Raw genomic sequence first — 6,177 nt, 5'->3', positions numbered from 1 at the left:
TGTGGCTCAACACAAGAGCCTAAGGATGTAGAAGCTGTCTCAGCAATATGGCACCATGGAAACCCCTTGTCACCTTGGTGATGCGAAGGGTTTCCAGGGTTGCACCCAGTCATACTCAGGGGCCAGGGTGGCTGCAGGGATCAAACCAGCACTGGTCACATGCAACACATGTGCCTTGACCCCAGTCCTCTCTATCCTTCCCCTCGAAGCGCTTGTTTTTATTGTGATTCCCATTGAAGTGAATCGGGAGATCATTCGTTGACTTGGTTTGGGAATTCTATATTCGCTTTACAAAATGTGTTATTGTTTTGCAGTTGATTTCCTTGAGTTTCTTTTGAGAGTGGGTGAACCACCGCCAGTGCTAGGGGGAAGGGGGTGGGAGGGGTACTCTCCGTGACACTCAGTGGTATTTGCACAGCTCAGTGCTTGCATCTAGCAGTGCAGTGGGCTTTGGGGGCAGTGAATTATCCCCCTGTGCCTGGGCAATAATTTTTACCAACGTATTGTTTAAGGAGCTCATTTAGGAGAGGGGGATGGTTAGGAGGAGAAGGGAGGCCAAAGGCACCTGGAATGTCCGGGGACCATGTTGTGCAGAAATGGAGCCCCTGTATGCAAACTCTGTACCTCCACCTGGCCCCAGTGCTATCTCCCACTCCTTTTTTGAGTTTCTTTAATGGAAAAGTCTTTAATCAAATCATCCTGTTAATTTCAGTGCTTCCCAACATGTAGCCATTGAATGTTTTACTTTAGCATTAAATATTTCCAAATGAGGGGCTGAGAGATATACAGCTGGTGGGGCAATTGTCTTGCTTGCAGCTGACCTGGGTTTGAGCCCTAGTATCATAGGTGGCCCCCAAAGCCCACCAGGAGAGATCCTCGAGCACAGAGCCAGGGGTAAGTCCTGAACACAGTCAAGTGTGGCCCAGTTGCAAACAAACAAGAACCAGAATGATTAAGATCGTATTTCAAATTAATAAAACACTGGAGTTAGAGAACTTAATTGGATTGGATTCAATTCTTCTTACTCACTAGGGAACAGAGGAGCCCATGATGCTCCAAGCCATCAGCTCAGAAATAAGCTTATTTCAGGTTCAATTGATAGAGAAAACATGTTTGGCATTACATTAACATTTAGAAGTTCAATGGCCTCTGTAGCGATGAGTATCACTTGTGAATTCGGGCCCAGATACTCCCACCACTTTGTTGTCTAATGTTCAGAAAATATAATCCAACTTACAGAATACAGCTGCCACATTAAACAATCTTGTTTTGCACAATTTAACTTTGGGAGCTGTGTTTCTACATAATTTATAGCTATATAAGTAGCAAATGTTTGGGGCTAGAATCCCACAGTGTTTGATATTTTAAGTTAATTCAAAGTCGATACGGCATTTGTGTAATAGCAGAATATTTTTAAAGAGCCACAGGATGAAAAATATTGCATCTTGATTTTTGTAGAGAATTCTGATCTAGGGTATTGTTTTATTTTTGCAATTTTTTTTATTCTTATAAAATCTTGTGGTTTGGGGGTTATTTTTATTCTTTTGTTTTGAGTCACACCTGGCTGGGCAGAGGGCTTACTTACAGCTCTGTGCCCAAGGGTAACCCAAACATGACAGCTTGTAACTATCTCACAGTGATTCAATAAAAATTATAAAAAATTTTAAAAAGAGAGAAGAAAAAAGAAAAGAATCACACTGGCGGGGGTTGGAGAACCACTTGTGGTGCTCAGAATCTAATGAGTTTAGCCATGGTCAAGGCAAGCACCCTATTCACTGTACTATCTCTTCGGCCTTGATTTTGTGTTTTTAGAAAAATCAAGTTATTGCAATGAAAGCTGCACATACTCCAGGTTTTCTCAAAGTGCAGATAATTTTTTAATTTTATATAAAAAATCCTTAAGCAAAATGTCTATATCAGCTTTAATTTTTGACATCAGGACAGTATCAGAGACCCTGTAACACTGTCATCCCGTTGTTCTTGCTTTGCTCGAGCAGGCACCAGTAACGTCTTCACTGTGAGATTTGTTGTTACTGTTTTGGGCATATCAAATACTCCATGGGTAGCTTACCAGGCTCTGTCATGCTTTAAATAAACTACAAACTGAGGCTTGAGTAATAGTACAGCGGGTAGGGCGTTTGCCTTGCACGAGGCCAACCCGGATTCAGTTCTCAGCATCCCATATGGTCCTCCGAGCACCTCCAGGAGAAATTCCTGAGTGCATGAGCCAGGTGTAACCCCTGTGCAATGCTGGGTGTGACCCAAAAAAGCAATAAATAAATAAATAAATAATAAACTACACACCAACTAGGTTACTCCAGGAATAAAGGTGAATGAATATTGAAAGCTCACTATGTGCATCATTGAGAAATTAACAGTTTGGTGACGCAGGAATGATACTAAAGCATAACTGGAGCCCTGATATTTGCAACTAATTAAATTTCTCTGCACATAATTTGAAAATCTCAACTTCTTCAAAAAGTAACTGGAAGGCAGCAAGTTGCCTTGAAAAGGCTTCAGGGACTAAACATCCCATGTCATAAGGAGTATTTGCAAAGCACCTTCTTTAATGACTATCTACTGCTCATCGAGGGTACTTTCACTCTGAAGGGAAGAGCACTTGGAAAATGTAATCTCACTTTTTCCCACATTTATTTAAGTAACAATAAATGCATTTTAGGTGGATAACTTTGTAATAAGTCTAAACAGTAACCATCTACTGTAAATTTTACAAACTTAGTTTTCTCCAGATTATGACACTGATGCTAAGGAGGCATAGCACAGCCGGTAGGGCATTTGCCTTGCACACGGCCGACCCGGGTTCGATTCTTCCACCCCGCTCAGAGAGCCTGGCAAGCTACTAAGAGTATCACATCGGCATGGCAGAGCCTGGCAAGCTACCTGTGGCGAATTCGATATGCCAAAAACAGTAACAACAAGTCTCACAATGGAGACGTTACTGGTGCCTGCTCGAGCAAATCAATGAGCAACGGGATGACCGTGACAGTGACAGTTTTCTCCAAGATGCTTATATGCTCAGAGATGATGTTGTATCTCCAAGACCTCTTTGTTATAGCCAAAAATAAAACATTTTCCAAAAGGAGATTAAACAGTGAACATATTGAGTTCTAAGTGTATCATTTAAAGGAATACACTAAAGCAACTAAATCATGGGTCTCCAGATAAACAATGCTTAAAAAAAGTTAACACCTATTACATATAACAGAATATTCATAAATGGAGCATGCATCACCTTAAATACTTTAATCACTATAAATAAATCACAGGTATTTTGGTAATTGAATTTCTCTCAGTAAGTAAACACTGGATTGGAAAAATTAGTTATAATATTATGTTCTCAAGATGTTTAGGTGCCTTGATAAAAAAATGAAACTGGTTTTAGAATACTAAGTTTTACATTTTGGAAATGGGAAATGTTACTGAGCCTTAAAAAAACGTTTCCTAGGGACTGGAGTGATAGCACAGCGGGTAGGGTGTTTGCCTTGCACGCGGCCAACCCAGGTTCGATTCCCAGCTTCCCATAGGGTCCCCTGAGCACCGCCAGGAGTAATTCCTGAGTGCAGAGCCAGGAGGAACCCCTGTGCATCGCCAGGTGTGACCCAAAAAGCCAAAAAGAAAAAAGTTTCCTAAATTTGAATGGAAGTCTGTTTTTGTTTGTTTTGTTTTGTTTTGTTTGCTAGTAAAGGACTAGACCAGAGAGAAGGCAGTTGCCTGACTTGGTTCAGTTCCTGCCACTGCATGGGATCTCGTGAGCACCTCCAGGAGTGGCCTCCGAGTTACAGAGTGTGACCCAAAAAACAAAAGTAATTGTAAGGTGTAAAGGCCTAGATCTAAAAAAATGTCACAAATCTCTAGGATATTTGACAAAGAAGTGAACATTTAAATTCCCATCCTTTGTCCTTGTGCTAAAAACTAGATTTTCATGGTTCTCACATATTATTTTCCTGTAACTATTTTAAAGTAACATGGATGAGAATCTACAAAAGTATGCATTATATATGCAAAGTAGCAAATATTAGATTGTTATTTTAAGTACCTATTATCCCAGCCATCTTAATATTAATGTATGAAACTAAGGAAGTGAAGCAAACAAAATTCACAGCAGCATTCAAGCTGAGCCAAATGACAAAACGCAATGTCATTTAATGGTGTTTGTGATAACAATATATGTAATACAGTCATTAAATTAAAATAAAGTGCATTCTGTAATTGCTTCCCTTGAATAGACAATTGAAAATAGAATTGTATAAATTTGTCTTACATTGCATCTATTTCCTACATTTAGAAAATTGACAAGACTTCAAAATTACTCATAACATTTCACACTTACTTAAATAGGTATCTATAAAATAATATCACACATCGCATGATAATAGGACTTGATTGAAACATTGTGTGTGAGGCTTACTAGAGTGAAGACTCCTCCTGACTTCTGTTTCCCTTCCCACTTGCTGTAAAGTTGACCACGGAATTCTCTTACTAACCATAGCAGTGTTACCATTTTTTTCTACCAATTTCCATATTAATGACAAGCTTTTATTTTTCTCTAGGAATCAATATTTCTCACCAGAAGTAAGGAATGATTTTCTTCCCTTTATCATCTTTATCTCTTTATGTGCAATGCCTACGGTTTCAGATTATACTGAGACGCCTAACTTTTCAAGTCACCAAAATCAATTGCAAATAAGGACCAAAAGGGACTATCAAATACCAAACTCTGGGCTCCAAAATAGGGGTGTCCGAGTTCTGACTCAGCTGCTTTTCCATACTCTGTTGGGGTCTGGGATCTTTGGCCATTTTTCCTGGGAATGTAGCTTTCCAGTTAAGCTATTTTAATCAGACAACGCACTTGTTTTTACTTTCTTTTATTTTTTTAATCTTACAATATCTGTAAGTTTAAAACTTCATTATTTTCTCCTTTTTCTTGTTTACTTATTCCTTTTCATTGATTGAGGTTCTGTGGTTTACAATACGGTTAATATAAGCAGCCCAGGGTTTGGAGCAATAGCACTGTGGGTAGCGCCTTGCACACGGCCAACCCGGGTTCGATTCCCAGCATCCCATATGGTCCCCTGAGCACCACCAGGAGTAATTCCTGAGTGCAGATCCAGGAGTAACTTCTGTGCATTGCCGGGTGTGACCCAAAAAGAAAAAAAAAAAAAAATATATATATATATATATATATATATATGTATGTATGCAGCCCACTTGGTACCAAATGACATTTCCTTTGTTCACCTTCTATGAGTTGTTTCACAATTCCATCTGAAATTGAAAAACTGGCCTTGGAATAATTCACAAATCCAAAAGTACTGCCATTCCCTCCTAGATCTATTTTACTTTTCAATTGTTGTTTTGGGGCCACACCAAGACTGTGCTCAAGGATCACTTCTGGTGGGCTCAGGGGACAATATGGGTGCCAGAGACTGAACCCTTGTAGGTGGCAAGCGCTCTACCTACGATGCTATATCTTTCTGTTTTTGTTATGCGGAAAAGCTTAAGCCTGCATAGGTATTTAGTCTCCTAAATAACAGGGTTATTTAGCCCCTTATAACAGGGTTAACGACTATGAAATGAATCCCAGATTGATTCCCCCACAAGGCAGGACTCACCCTTCAATACTCTGAGCTGGAGGATTATCAGCCTACTCGGCAGAGCCTTGCCTGACAGCCCCACTCGCCAAGGGCAGGTGTGGCTTCCAGTAACTCGCTCCTTGACCTACTAATCAGGTGTATTTTTTTTAATTTTTTAAAAAATTTTTATTAGAGAATCACTGTGATGTACAGTTACAAGCTTATGAACTTTCGTGCTTGCATTTCAGTCATACAGTGATCGTTTACCCATCCCTCCGCCAGTGCCCGTTCTCCTCCACCAATAATCCCAGTATCCCTCGCACCATCCCCACCCCACCCTGCCTCTGTGGCAGGGCATTTCCCTTTGTTCTCTCTCAACTTTTGGGTGTTGTAGTTTGCAGTAGAGGTATTGAGTGGCCTTCATGCTCGGTCTATAGTCTACTTTCAGCTCACATCCTTCAACCCGAATGTGTCCTCCCAACATCCTCTAGTTGGTAATCAGGTGTATTCAGATCTCAGATGAGTCGCAACAATACCAGGGAGCCATCCTAGCTCCTACCTCCCTGACGGGTGGGTCAAACCT

Source organism: Sorex araneus, chromosome 6 (assembly GCF_027595985.1).
Source record: "Sorex araneus isolate mSorAra2 chromosome 6, mSorAra2.pri, whole genome shotgun sequence".
Taxonomy (NCBI): domain Eukaryota; kingdom Metazoa; phylum Chordata; class Mammalia; order Eulipotyphla; family Soricidae; genus Sorex; species Sorex araneus.
Note: the sequence above shows the minus strand (reverse complement) of the source record.